The sequence below is a fragment of the Macaca fascicularis genome, chromosome 2, assembly GCF_037993035.2.
Source record: "Macaca fascicularis isolate 582-1 chromosome 2, T2T-MFA8v1.1".
Taxonomy (NCBI): Eukaryota; Metazoa; Chordata; class Mammalia; order Primates; family Cercopithecidae; genus Macaca; species Macaca fascicularis.
In genome coordinates, this window is record NC_088376.1 from 186,410,876 (window position 1) to 186,426,875 (window position 16,000).

The following is a 16,000-nucleotide window of genomic DNA, read 5'->3' on the forward strand; positions in this document are numbered from 1 at the left end:
CATTTCCCATCCTAATGGAAATGGAGAAAGAGTGACAGGTTTTATCACTAGAGGTTTTCAAATATAAAGCAGAAGTGTTACAGAAAGAATGCATGTACTTAATTCGTGGTCAAAACACTTAGGATATTACAAGTTTGTAACTTGCAGTAGGAAACAATACAAAATCCTAGATATATCTATGTAGTGGAACACTACATCAAATGTTTCAGTTATTTTTCTGTTAAAATTCTAGCCTATTTTTCTACCCCATATCTAGTTCCCTTTTTGAGCTTTGATTTTTGACTTTCTTTTTATTCTGCTTTCAACTATTTTTTTTTTGTCTGCACCTGTGGTAATTACATCTTCCTTTAATTTCTATATGTTTCTATTTCTACATTTGCAGCATGGATGTTGGATTTACACACTTGCACATGCAACACACACACACACACACACACACACACACACACACACACAGAGCCCTCAAATCTCTGGAGTAGGCAAAACACAACACTCTGTTAAGGAATAAATGTTCTTCCCCAGCAGTTCAGTTTTGAATTTAATATTTAACTTAAAATGACTTAATTTTTTTTATCTCTTTTCGAGATACAATAATGAAGAAGGCATAGTTCAGATTCAAAATCCAGCTTGGCTCTATTTATCATTCCTTAATTTCAATCTCCAGTTAAGTTACATCCCTCAGTGTCATAGTATGATAGCAGGTATAAATGCATTTATTGGTTACTTGAGTTAAACTTAGCTCTTTCATAGCACGAATTTCTTGAACTTCTACCAGACATGATTATGTCGTCTGGTTTGTTTTTTAAAAAATCTTTTAAAATCAAAAGATATGTCATTCTTTTCTACAGACATTATAAATATTTTCACAAATTTGAGTTACATTGAAGGAACCTCCATATCTTATTGTTGAAATAATTGGCTAATGAGAATAAAGAAGTTAGTCTGGGCACAGTGGCTCACACTTGTAATCCCAGCACTTTGCAGGGTTGAGGCAGGTGGATTGTTTGAGGCCAGGAGTTCGAGACCAGTCTGGGCATCATAGTCAGATCTTGTCTCTACAAATAAAGAAGAAAAAAATTAGCTGGGTTTGCTGGTGTGCACTTGTAGTCCCAGTTACTTGAGGGGCTGAGGTGAGAGGATCACTTGAGCCCAGGAGTTCAAGGCTGCAGTAAGCTGTGATCATCATGCCACTGCACTCTGGCCTGCACAACAGAGGAAGACTTTTCTTGTTTTTTAAAAATGTCATGATTCAGAAAGTTAACTGCTTGTGGTAAAAATAAGACATACCTTGGAATTATTGGAATTTTTGCCAGTATATTAGTACATGAAGCTTAAGTACTTCTGGTCCCACTAGGTTGTTGACTTTCTACATCTGTTTATTCTTGAGTAAATATTTTTCTTCTAACAGTGTCAGGATAATAAATAGAATTATACTTGATTGTATAACTGGGGTTGCTTTTTTATAGATTGTTATTTTTAATTTTTGTTAGATTTCACAACCTCATTCAAGATTAGAAATTAAGTCATTTTTCTGTAATTTACACTTTAATCAAATACATTTGATGTCTTAATCTGCTATTTGTGAAAAATAATGTACTCTGTATGTATTGCACGTATTCCTTACCACCGTCATTTGTGACAATTACTGATAACTCTAAATAATTCTCAGTATCCCTAAAGAAAAGATCCTTATTCAGTGACCTAGATTTTTTCCAATAATATTTTTAAGCTACCTGACTGTGACTTTTTAGTGTGCATTTGTTTGATTCTGTTTTTCTCTTTTACCTACTTCTGTCAGATCTCTCAGGAGCTATTCAGCTTTTGAATTTAAGAGAAGTTGACATATGAATGGATCCTTCTGTATGCCAATATAATGAATTCTTGCAGTTGGAAATGTACTCAAATTGATGACTTGCATAGTAGAGCAATGTACCTGTCTTATTTCAATGCCTACAAATATGTATTATTGCATATTTTCTCCAAAATTTATAAATTGATTTCTGGAACTTCATTTCCACCATAAAGTGAACAATTATTTATAAAACAAAACAAAGTGATTCAATATACATCTTCAGTAAATGAAGCTAACGAACTCTAATAACTATGTATGACACAGAAAGAGAAGAAAAAAGAGTCCTATAGACTCTAATAACTATGTATGACACAGAAAGAGAAGAAAAAAGAGTCCTATAGATGTATCATATAATGTTTTAATTAATTAATGAAAAGGTGGTACTAATTAAGTACAAAATGATACCTTAGGGTGTTAAAAATAATAAGTAGGCTCTTACTCATTTATAAATATGTCATACCCACAAAGGCAGAATTAAAATTTGAATTATGTATGCATTTGTTATTTACCAATTTAATATGTAAAACTAAAATTCACATTAAATATCATGAAAGCAAAAAATTCTCAAGTTATTCAAATCTGAAGACTGAAGTATATTCTACTATGTTTTCTGTTGATAATGTATGCAATTTTAAATATTATAAGCATAATTCAATATCTATTGTTCATATTAGCTCTACTGTAAGTGTGGCTATCTTAATTTATTTACATAAAATGACATCTAAACAAATAAAATGGTTTTTAAATAAAATGGTTCTTTATTTGAATTTCTAATACTTGATTTCCCATCTAACGGATCTCAGTGTGTTTTTTGGTATCTTGCCCTGAATTTTATTGGAAGTCACTGTTTAAAAGGTGAATTATAATATGTACTTTTCTCACTTCATAGGTTTTAGATGAGACCCAAATTATATACTATATATGAATATTAAATAAATACAAGTTATATAAAAATATAATGTGATTTAAGTAAACCCGGCTGAAAATTCACAAAAGAATTGCTTTTATTGTTAGCATTACCCTGTGGTTTTGCTTATGTTTACTGCTTAATTATTTTATTCAGATGGTGTTTTTAAATTTTACATATAGCCTAAGCTAGAACAAATTCTAACCTTTTCTTGCTTCCTAAATGCTCTTTGTACTGTACTAAAATATAGTCATAACAAAACTTCCATGTTTGAGCTTCAAAGTTAACATTCAGATATAATGAAATACACAGTAGAGCATAAGTATCTTAATTGAGTAAGTTTGTTCCAAACTCATTTACCTAGAAAGCTTTTGTATAGTGAATATATTGACATCTCCTGGAATTACAGAGTACTCATCTTGACATTGTAAAATATAAAGCTGTAAAGACTACTTCTGATTAACAATAGCCTACATTTTCTTCTCACCTTATAAGTGAAATTCTTTTTTGTTTCAGGAAGTCACATTAGAGAAAGTGTGCATTATAATAATCAAATACTTGATAAAGGTCAATATAAATTCATATCTTTAAAAGCTTAATCTAGTTTTTGGCAAGATTAAAGTTGAAAACAATGTATATACAGATTTAACTCTAGCTTTAGTTTTTCATTAGTTTAATGAAAACTAATTTTCATTTTGTTAATCATTAGTAGTTCCATGTTATTAGAGAGCACATTTTAGCTCATGTTAGAATGCTGTTATGGATGGAATTGTGCCCTCCCAAAACCCATATGTTGAAGTCCTAACCCCAGTACTTCACAATGTCGACTACACACAGTCCATTGCTTATAATGGTTTAACTTACAATTTTTCAGTTTTGCAAGGGTACTAAATAAATATGCATTTGATAAAAATTGTACTTCAATTACCCATGTAACCACACTGCTTTATACTTTCAGTATAATATTCAATAAATTACATGAGGCATTTAATACTTTAATATAAAATAGGCTTAGTTATAGATGATTTTTCCCAACTGTAGGCTAATGTAAGTGTTCTGAGTACATATAAGGTAAGTTAAGTTATGATGTTCACTACATAGGGGTATTAAATACTTCTTTTTAATTACAGGGTTTCAACTTACAATGGGTTTAGCAGGATGTAACCCTATTGTAGGTTGAGTAGCATCTCGACCTTACTCTTGAGGTAAGTCCTTTGAAGAAGTAACTAAGTTAAAATGAGGTCATTAGGGTGAACTGTCACCAGTGTCTTTATAAGAACAGGAGATTAGAACATAGAGAGAAACATGAGAAGCCTGCATGCACACAGGGATGACCATGTGATGTGGCAGCAAGAGGGTTGCTGTTTGCAAGCCAAAGAGAAGCATCAGAGGAAATCAACCTTGATACTGGACCTTTAGCCTACAAAACTATAAGAAAATAAATTTCTGTTGTTTAGGCCATGCAGTCCGTGGTCTTTGGTATGTTAGTTTGTTATCCTAGCAAACTAAAACATATACAATTATTTAAAGTATCTTGGAAAGAAAGGAAATAGAGAAGAAAGAACAGAAAGAAGGAACCAGCCTTCTCAGTAGAAGCAACCATTAGCCTCTCTTGTTTCTTTACTTTCATTATAAAAAGGACATCTTTCCTGTAATCCTAGCACTTTGGGAGGCCAAGTCGGGTGGATCATGAGGTCAGGGGTTCAATACCAGCCTGGCCAAGATAGTGAAACCCCGTCTCTACTAAAAATACAAAAATTAGCTGGATGTGGTGTAGGCGCTGGTAATCCCAGCTACTCAGGAGGCTGAGTCAGGAGAATTGCTTGAACTCAGGCGGCAGAGGTTGCAGTGAGTCAAAATCATGCCACTGCACCCCACCCTGGGTGACAGAGTGAGACTCTGTCTCGAAAAATAAATAAATAAATATATATATATATATATATAAAATAGATAAATAAATCTTTTAAAGAGAGGTTTAATAAAAAGTTATTTGACGTTTCTTTGGGATAGAAGTAATGATAATAAAATTACAACATGTAGCTTAGGCGTTCGTCTAACTAACAGTGTATTTGGGAAAAAAGTATTACTATGACTTAGAAAGCTAGGTCAATATCATCTGTTGATTTTAGGCCTTATGAAAAGTTAAAAACATTCCTGTGAAAGCAATGACCTAAACCAAATATTTATCCATAATTATCTTTGGAACAGTCTGCTAATTTGTTTCTTACTTTTAATATTATGACTGCTATGTTCTAACTGGAACAGAGATAAAGCACAGAGATAGTAGGTCTATGACTAGAATCAGAGCATGGAAGATGAGAAGGAGCTTCCTCAGAGCCTAAACACATTCTCTGCAAGTGAAAGGCAATGGGCTGATACAAGAAGTAGTCAGAGAAAAAAAGCTAGGGAAATCTGTAAGAAAGTCGGGCCCTCACTGTGTAAGGCAGGTTATGGAGGGATCAGTGAAGTAAGTTAATGATCTTCGGAAGAATAGAAAGGCTATTGGTAAGAGAAGAGAACAAAAACTCTGGAGTAACCACGAACTCTGGTATCCACATTGCAAAGCAGAGGGCTCTACTATCCTTAGGAGAGTTGATGTCTTGGATGCAGATTATATAGTAAATGCTAGAATCTTCACTGTGCTTAGATCTCATGCCCTTATGACAGATAAGCCCTGATGCTGCCTTCAGAATATTGGAAGTTAGTGGTGAGCTGAATTAAACTGAGGCAATTACAAAGCCTAGATTAACTCGAGTAAACATTCAATTGACTGTCATTCTTACTAGCTAGATGAAAGGCAAAAGGGGCAAGACTTTTCCTTGAGAAAATATTTTTACTTCAGTCCCTAAATATTTTCAGCAAAATTGCTAGGATATAATCAAAAATCAAGAAACAAAGTAAAAAAATTTGATCCGAAGAAAGAAAAACGTTAACAGAGGCTAGATATGAACTAGATATTGGAGATAGCAATGGCAAAAATAGATGTTAAAAAATTTTTAAAAGAACCTCCAATATGCTAAATATGTATTATAGATAACTTATAGCCAAAACTATAAAACTTATGGAAGAGAACCTGGGTAAAAAAACTTTTGTCATCTAATGTTAGGCAATTATTTGTTAGGGAGGATGCAAAATTAAGAACTGTATAAGAAAAATAATGAAAATTTTATATTCTTTGAAGGTTACTTAAGAAAATGAGAAGCCTCTTATTGTCTCATCAATAAGGACAAATATATATTTGATACCCGACTTGTGTGTGTGTGTATATATATATATGTATATGTGTGTATATAGTGTATGTGTATATATATACACACACACACTCACATATATATATACAGTCAAAACTCAATAATATAACAACAGACAACCTAACAAACATTGAGCAAAATATTTTAACAGACATTTTAAAGACATGTGGATGGCAAATAAACACATAAAAAGATGCTCGACATGATCAGTCATTAGGGAAACATAAATGTAGGTACTAGAAATCTCATGCATAGCTGCTGAGAATATAAAATATTATAAGCACTCTGGAAAATGGTTGCTACTTTCTTAAAACCACACAAATACCACACCTCCCGGCAAGCAGAGGGAGCCGGCTTTGGCCTCGGTCAGCCCAGAGAGGAGCTCCCACAATGCAGTGGTGGACTGAAGGGCTCCTCAAGCGCCACCAAAATGGACACTGAAGCCAAGGAGGCCCCAGGAGTGAGGGCTGCTAGCACATTGTCACCTCTCAATTTGAACCCAGGAGGCAGAGGTTGCAGTGAGGTGCAACCTCACTCCAGCCCAGGCAACAGAGCAAGACCCTGTCTGAAAAAATAAATAAATAAATAAAATAAATAAAATAAATAAAAAACTGCAAGTCAATCCATTAATCCCACTACTGAGTATCAACCTAAAGATATCATTATATCAAAATGATACCCACACTTGTATGATTACCACAGCACTATTCACAATAGTAAGAATATAGAATCAACCTAAGTGTCCATTGATGGATTATTGGATAAAGACATGTTATATATAAAATAGAATACTCTTCAGACATAAAAAGGAATTAAATCTTTTGTTTATTTATTTATTTTTGCAGCAACATGGATGGAACTGGAGGCCGTTATCCTAAGTGGAGCAACTCAGAAGCAGAAAATCCGTTACTACATATTCTCATTTATAAGTGGGAGTTGAAAATGTGTACACATGTACATAGAGTGTGGAATAACAGACACCGGAGACTGGAAAGGGTGGGAAGCTGGTTGGAGGGTGAGGGATGAGAAATCAATGAGTGCAATGTACATTGTTTGGGTAATGTTTACATGAAAAGGTCAGTCAGACTTTATACCTACACAATGTATTCATGTAACAAAACTGCATTTGTACCCCTTAAATGTATACAAATAATAATTCTTTAAAAAGAAATACCCGGCTGGGCGTGGTGGCTCATGCCTGTAATACCAGCACTTTGGGAGGCTGAAGGGGGTGCACCTTGAGGTCAGGAGATTGAGATCATACTCTCCAACATGGTGAAACCCCGTCTCTACTAAAATACAAAAAGCTAGCTGGGCATGGTCACACGCTCCTGTAGTCCCAGTTACTTGGGATGCCGAGACAGGGGAATCACTTGAACCTGGAGACGGAAGTTGCTGTGAGTCAAGATCGCGCCACTGCACTCCAGCCTGGTGCAGAGCAAAACTCTGTCAAACAAACAAACAAAAAGAAACACCCAATGTCCAATGGCTGTCTGTTTGAAGCTTATAGCAGTTAGCTTAAATAGGCTTCCACTGCCCATATTTAGGACATGGTAATCACAAAAAATATATATAGCGTCTATGGTGATGCCTACCCAGAAAGAGCAAAAGGTAGGAAGAAAGAGGGGGAGGGAGAGAAGGAGAGAGTGAACATTTTAAAAAATTATGGCAAGAACACGGCAAGTGATTATCTTAACTCCTTTTTAGAAAATTGGTAAAGAAATAAATAAGCATTTATTTACCTTGCCTTTTTATGAGAAATTTGTACCACATTCTCAGTTGACAAAGAATATGTCTTTTAAACAGAAGAATTATTCCAATTAATACATACAGGAGACATAATAAAATTAAAAATTCCTTTTCTGCAATACTTCAAGATATTATTTGATTCCAACAACATATATTAATTGATGTTAAAATTATCAGGTAAAAGGTTGTTAGAAAAAAGACTTCACTCTCATTTCCAAAGTATTTTCCTTTAAAATCTCAAAAAGTAAACTGTATCTTTGTAACTGAGAAATCTGGTTTTCATTACGTTAAATATGTGATCAAACTTGAACTTTTTGTTTTAAACTTTTATTTTAGGTTCAGTGATATATGTGCAGGTTTGTTATATAGGTAAATTGCATGACATGGGAGTTTGGTGTGCAGATTATTTCTCCATCCATGTAATAAGCATGATACCTAATAGGTCATTTTTTGATTCTTGCCCTCCTGCCTCCCTCTACTCTCAAGTACGCCCTGGTGTCTGTTGTTCCTTTCTTCATGTCCGTATGTATTCAATGTTTAGCTTCCACTTATAAGTGAGAACATGTGGCATTTGATTTTTTGTTTCTGTATTAGTTTCCTAAGGACAATGGCCTCCAGCTCTATCCACGTTTCTGTAAAGGATATGATCTTGTTCTCTTTTATGAATTGATAGTATTCCATGATGTCTATGTACCACATTTTCTTTATCTAGTCTACCACTGATGCAAATTTAGGTTGATTCCATGTCTTTGATATTGTACATAGTGCTGTGATGAACGTACATGTGCATGTGTCTTTACGGTAGAATGATTTACATTATTTTGAATATATCACCAATAATATGATTGCTGGGTCACATGGTAATTCTGCTTTGAGTTCTTTGAGAAATCACCACATGGCTTTCCATGATGGCTGAACGAATTTTCATTCCCATCAGATGTGTGTAAGCGTTCCCTGTTTTCTGCAACCTCGACAGCATCTGTTATTTTTCAACTTTTTAGTAGTAGCCACTGTGACTGGGGTCAAATGGTATCTCACTGTGGTTTTGATTTACATTTCTCTAATGATTAGTGATGTTGAGCATTTTGTCATATGCTAGTTGGCTGCATGTATGTCTTCTTTTGAAGTGTCTGTTCATGTCCTGTCCCACTTTTTAATGGGCTTGTTTGTTTTTTGCTTGTTGATTTCAGTTCTTTATTGATTCTGGATATTATACCTTTGTCAGTGTGTAGTTTACAAATATATTCTCCTATCCTGTAGGTTTTCTATTTACTCTCTTGATAGTTTCTTTTGCTATGCAGAAACTCATCAGTTCAATTAGGTCTCATTTGTCATTTTTGATTTTGTTGCAATTGATTTTGGTCTCATGAATCTTTGGCAACTTCTGTAACCAAAATGGTATTTCCTAGGTGATCTGTCAAGATTTTTGTAGTTTTAGGTTTTACACTTAAGTATTTAATTCATTTTGAGTTGATTTTTGTATAGGTGTAAGGAAGGGGTCCAGCTTCTATCTTCTGCGTATGGCTAGCCAGTTGTCCCCACACCATTTATTCAATAGGGAGTCCTTTCCCCATTGCTTGTTTTTATTTACTTTGTCAAAGAGAAGATGGTTGTAGGTGTGTGGCATTATTTCTGAACTCTGTATTCTGTTCCATTGTCTATATGTCTGTTTTTGTTCCAGTACCATTCTGTTTTAGCCTTGTAGTATAGTTTGAAGTTGGGTAACGTAATGCCTCCAGCTTTATTCTTTTTGCTTAGGATAGTCTTGGCTATTCAAGCTATTTTTTGGTTCCAGATGGATTTAAAAATTTTTTTTTTACTAATTCTGTGAAGGATATCATTGTTAGTTTAATAGGAATAGCATTGAATCTGTAAATTGCTTTGGACAGTAGGACCATTTTAACAATGTTGATTCTTCCTGTCCACGATCATGGGCATTTATCAGAGAAACCTTAAATTGTAGCTACCTGAAGTAATGCAACATGATATATATGGCATCATCTATAAAATATTATTGTCAAAAATACTTAAACGGCATCTCAACATGACTATGGAAATACCTTCCAATTTACTTCAAATGACGATAGTGGAACAAGTTAAACAACACCATGATGAAGCAATCAAGCACTTGAGAATGAGGCATTTCATAAGACAATTTACATACCTCATAAAATACATTATCATCATAGTAGGGAAAAATATTGAGTGAAATATTTAGGTTTAGAAATGTTTTAAATACATGCATTATGTAGAAAACCAATACAATATGTAAACATTATTTAAATCTTGGCCCTCAAGGTAAATTTATAAGACCATTTTGGGGAATAATGGATTAAATGTGAATATGTTATAAATACTAACATGGTACAATATTTGTGGCCAATGTTGTATGGTATCTGAAGTTTACTTTCAAATGGTTCAACCTACCTATCTACAAATATAAAACTGACACTCATTATATGTATGTATGTATATATATCCATGTCATTTGACCTTTGTATAAATGCTTTAACTGTTTTATGTATTTGAAGTTTTCTCACAATAAAAGTTGAGGAACAAGGGAGAGTGACAAATTCTTCTCCTTGTGGAACTATATTTATTTCAATAATTAGTTTGAGATAAACAAAAATAACTACAAAGTAGTTAATAATGCAACATAACCTAGTGGAAATTACATCTAATCTTTTATTGATGGAAAACCAATATCCTAATGTTCAAAATCGTGTAGTCTTTTGACTTCTTGTCTCCATGATGTATTACTAATATATTAAAATTCATATAAAATTTGCATCAGTATTCTCATTAAGATAATTCTTGTTTTCTATTGAAATAAATATTTCAAAACATATTTCAGTTGTGTACATATCTATATTATTTATAAAACACATGTACTTTTGAGAATTATGAAAAACATATAAAAACACACTTTATGTTGTAAGTTGTGTCAAGAACTATATTTAGGCTGAAAGGACATGGTAAACTCAAATACTGATTTCAAAGATTTTTCATATTCCTAGTAGAAAAATTAGAAATAAACACGATGAAACAAAACAAAAAGCAATAAAGGTACATTTATAAGACAATATATGGATATTAAATAAAATGAGTGTGATGGATGAAACAGAAAGAATGGCAAAAATAAATAAAAGACCTGATGTAAATACACCACGTATTTTATTATTTGAGAAATCATCAGTTAAGGTTTTCATAACATTCACAACACCAAAAAATGAGACAGAATGATTTAAAAATTGTTTAGGTAAAGGAGTTTCCCTTAATCTAAATTCATTTTACATTCCCATCTCTTTCTGTAGTCATAGCTGGCATACAATGTTTTGAAAAGAAAGCAAGACTTTAAAGATCACAAACAACCAATTTCACACTACAAGCAGTCGTAAATAGAGCTAAATTCCCTTTAGTGATACACTATTTATCTTTGTGCTTCATTGAGTTCAAAGAAAAGCATTAGTCAGAGTGTAAGCAATTAGCTTCTCATTCTTTTTTCTTTTTGTTCCAGAAAGGACGTTATCTAAAAAGCATGGGATTAGGAAGCTACAGAGCTATCAGAGGTATTCTTAGTGTATGAAATTTCAATTTAGCAAAACATGTAAAACCCTAAAGACAGTTAAGACCCAATACAGGGAAACCATTTTGTTTTCACAGTATATTTATTTTAGATCATCATTGACACTACCGATTTTCTGCTGAATAGAAATGAGTAGGTATTAAGTTCAGGAATTATTCTGTGCTGTGTATTTATCACCAAATCAATGCGATGATGTACCTAGAAAATTCCCTAAAAAAGCATATCTACCTACTTGTAGAAAGGAAGGCTCACAATGTAGACATTTTACAAATCTGACATCAAGATTTTATTTCAAAATAGGCTGAAATGGTAATACATATGTTTATTAAATATATACTTCATATCATTATATTAGAAATAGATCTATTACCAAATACCTACACATTAGAAGAATTATATTTTTCCCTATGCTTAGTGAAATATATTTTACTATTCACAGTTATATATATATAAATATATGTAAAATATATTTATAATATTATAAAGCCAATAAAAGTTATTGAGTACTTCTTATATGTTAAGACAATATTATAGGTGTTTTATATATATTAGATATTATAATAAATGTTGACAAAATTGAGAAGCAATTTGCAAGTGCAAAAAAGCGGCCCCAAAAGCAAAAATCTAGCTCCAGTTTTTACTCATTATGCTGTTTTGGCTCAATGGCTATTTGACAAAAACATATCAGATTTTACCCAAAAAAAGTTCTTAATTGTTTAATGTTCAGTTTTATACAACCACAAACACTGTAGAGCTCATGATAATTCAGATTTAGACTCACATGTTTATGTATCTATGTGATGAGCTGAGTATTTGGTTTAATATCATTCTCTTAGAAGTGCATATTCAGAAACACATCATTGACGAGAAACCGTAAGGACAATGTCAAATATTCAGCAAAACAATGAATCAATCTGCATCTTTCCTGGAAAAATTTCTTACAATTATAATCTTGATGACTCAGAGGAACATAAAAACTCAGCCTGTAAAGTAGTAAAGGAAGAATAAAATTGAAATAAAAACTTATTTTTAAAAAAAGCAAATTTACTTTCTTCTATTTTTTTCATTTCACAATTTTTGCTTCAAGTAGTACATTGGTTTTATATACATGGTAAATCTTATCACATGGTAGTAGTTTTCTTGACTGTTATGTTAAGAAGGATTCTGAGACTGTATCTGGGTTAGTCAGATAATATTACCTCGATGAATTTAGGATGTTTTCATTTCTGTCACTACCGCTAACTATGGCTTAAAAACTGAATACATCCAGTCTTCTTTAATTCCATATAAATAAGCTACAGACATCCAAAAAATACCAATTACTATTTAATATCTTTTAGTTGTAAAAAATAAAGAAAATGTCCTGTGTTAAAATTTTTATATTAGCATATTAAATTATAAATGGTACGTCAATTATTCTATTTTAATGTCTCTATCAGAAATACATTTTAAACTGGATACAGGAATATTTTATTTCATTGTGCTTTGCTTATTGTGCCTCACAGATATTGCGTTTTTCTTACAAATTAAATATTTGTGACGACCCTCTGTTGAGGAAGCCTGACAACGCATTAATTTTTTTTTTTTTTTTTGAGACGGAGTCTCGCTCTGTCGCCCAGGCTGGAGTGCAGTGGCCGGATCTCGGCTCACTACAAGCTCCGCCTCCCGAGTTTAGGCCATTCTCCTGCCTCAGCCTCCCGAGTAACTGGTATAGCTGGGACTACAGGCGCCCGTCACCTCGCCTGGCTAGTTTTTTGTATTTTTTAGTAGAGACGGGATTTCACCGGGTTAGCCAGGATGGTCTCGATCTCCTAACTTCATGATCCACCCGTCCCGGCCTCCCAAAGTGCTGGAATTACAGGCTTGAGCCACCGCGCCCGGCTCACAAGGCATTATTTTTAACAGCATGTGTTCATTTCATGTCTCTGTGTAGCATTTTGGTAATTCTCTCAATATTTCAAACTTTTTAGTTACTATTATATCTATTATGGTGATCAGCGATCAGTGACCTATGATGCTACTATTCTACTTGCTTGGGAGCACCATAAATTGCACCCATATAAAATGGCAAGCAATGAATAAATGTGCGCGTCCCAACTGCTCTGCCAATCAGCCACTCCCCTCTCCTTCTCTCTTTCCTTGAGTCTCCCTGTTCCCTGAAGCACAACTATTGAAATTAGTCCAATTAATAATCTTACAATAGCCCCTATGTGTTCAAGTGTAATGAAGATTTGCACATCTCTCACTTTAAATCAAAAGCTAGATATGATTAAGCTTAGAGAGGAAGTCATGTTGAAAGCTGAGATAAGCCGAAAGCAAAGCTTCTTGCACCAAAGTTGTAAATGCAAAGGAAGGGTTCCTGAAAGAAATTAAAAGTGTTTATCCAGTGAACACAAAAATCATGAGAAAGCACTTCATAGACTACAGTATAATGTAAACATAACTTTTATATGCTCTGGGGAACCAAAATTCATGTGACTCACTTTACTGTGATTTCCTTTATTTTGGGGGTCTGGAATTGATCCTGCAATAACTCTGAGGTATATCTGTATTTCCTATCACCTAAAATGGTAATAACTGTAATGGTGTATTAATTTCCTATGACTGCTATAATAAATGATAACACATTTGGTGGTTTAAGACCAGCAATTTATTATCTCGCCATCTGGAAGCCTGAAGTATGAAATTGGTATCACTAGGCTGGAAACAAGGTGTCAGCAGGGCCTCCCTTTGCAGACCTTAAAAGAAAATTTGTTCCTGACCTCTTGCAACTTCTAGTGGCTGCCATCATTCCTTGACTTCTGTGGCAGCATCATGGCCACAATACTGACTGTGTACCATGATTGCGTGAAGTGCCTTAAGTATAATATCTCATTTAACTTCATACAATCCGAATGAGATTGCATTTTTCTATGGATCATTAGAGCAACAATAAGAACATCTTACAAATTCAGAAATAAGTGCAAGTGTGATCAATGTGTCTGTTGAGGACACAATACAGCCAAATTTGGAAATGTTTTTTAAAATGGTGGGATTTAATTAAAAATAATCAAAACGCAACAGAAGCACATCAGAAAATAAGAAGGGATATCTTTAGGGCTGGGCACGGTGGCTTATGCAGTAATCAAAGCACTTTGGGAGGCTGAGGTGGGTGGATAACTTGAGGCCAGGAGTTCAAGACTAGCCTGGCCAATATGGCAAAACCCTGTCTCTACTAAAAATCCAAAAATTAGCTGGCATGGTGGCACGTGTCTGTATTCCCAGCTACCTGGGAGGCTGAGGCATGAGAATTACTTGAATCCGGGAGGCAGAAGTTGCAGTGAGCTGAGATCGTGCCGCTGTACTCCAGCCTGGTAGCAACAGAATAAGACTCTATATCAAAGCAACAACAACAACAAAAACAACAGCAACTACACAAAGCTATCTTTAGAAACGTGTTGCTGAATGACTCCTGGGTAAATAATGAAATTAAGGCAGAAATCAAGAAGTTATTTGAAACCAATGAGAGCAAAAGAGACAATGTACAAGAATCTCTAGTGCACAGTTAAAGCAGTGTTAAGAGGGAAATGTATAGCACTAAATACCTACATTAGAAAGCCAGAAAGATCTCAAATTGACACCCTAACATCACAATTAAACAAGCTAGAGAAGCAAGAGCAAACAAATCCAAAAGCTAGCAGAAGACAAGAAATAACTATGATCAAAGCAGAACTGGAGGAGATACAGACATGTGAAACCCTTCAAAAAAATCAATGAATCTAGGAACTGGTTTTTTTTTTTTTTTTCCAAATTAGCAAAATAGATAGACTGCTAGCAAGACCAAGAAAGAAGAAACGAGAGAAGAATCAAATAGTTGCAATAAAAAATGATAAAGTGGATATCACCATTGACCCACAGAAATACACACTACAATCAGAGAATACTATACACACCTCTACACAAATCAACTAGAACATCTAGAGGAAATGGATAAATTCTTGGACACATACACCCTCCCAAGACTAAACCAGGAGGAAGTTGAATTCCTGAATAGACCAATAGCAAATTCTGAAATTGAGGCAGGAATTAACAGCCTACCAACCAGCAAAAGCCCAGGACCAGATGGATTCACAGCAGAATTCTACCAGAGATACAAAGATGAGCTTGTACAATTTCTTCTGAAACTATCCTATACAATTGAAAAGAAGGGACTCCTCCCTAACTCATTTTATGAGACCAGCATCATCCTGATACCAAAGCCAGGCAGAGACACAACAAAGAAAGAAAACTTCAGGCCAATATCCCTGATGAACATCATTGCGAAAATCCTCAATAACATACTGGCAAACCGAATCCAACAGCACATTCTGAAGGTTATCCACCATGATCAAGTTGGCTTCATTCCTGGGATGCAAGGCTCGTTCAACACATGCCAATTGATAAACATAATTCGTCATATCAAACGAACCAACGACAATAACCACATGATTATCTTAATAGATACAGAAAAGGCCTTTGATAAAATTCAACATCCCTTCACGTTAAAAACTCTGGTAAACTAGATATTGATGGAACATATCTCAAAATAAGAGCTATTTATGACAAACCCCCAGACAACATTATACTGAATGGTTAAAGATGGAAGCATTCCCTTTGGAAATCGGCACAAGACAAGT

The 16,000-nt window shown here is 34.1% G+C and overlaps 1 long non-coding RNA gene across 1 annotated transcript in view; it reads right to left on the bottom strand.

The window, feature by feature from the left end:
- Positions 1-684: 684 nt before the first annotated feature.
- The window catches only part of LOC135969544 (uncharacterized), a 40,689-nt gene continuing 25,373 nt past the window's right edge, over positions 685-16,000 (bottom strand). Inside the window, exon 3 of the long non-coding RNA XR_010584807.1 lies at positions 685-1,055. This is a non-coding gene — a long non-coding RNA (uncharacterized lncRNA). The remainder of the gene's footprint in view (positions 1,056-16,000) is intronic.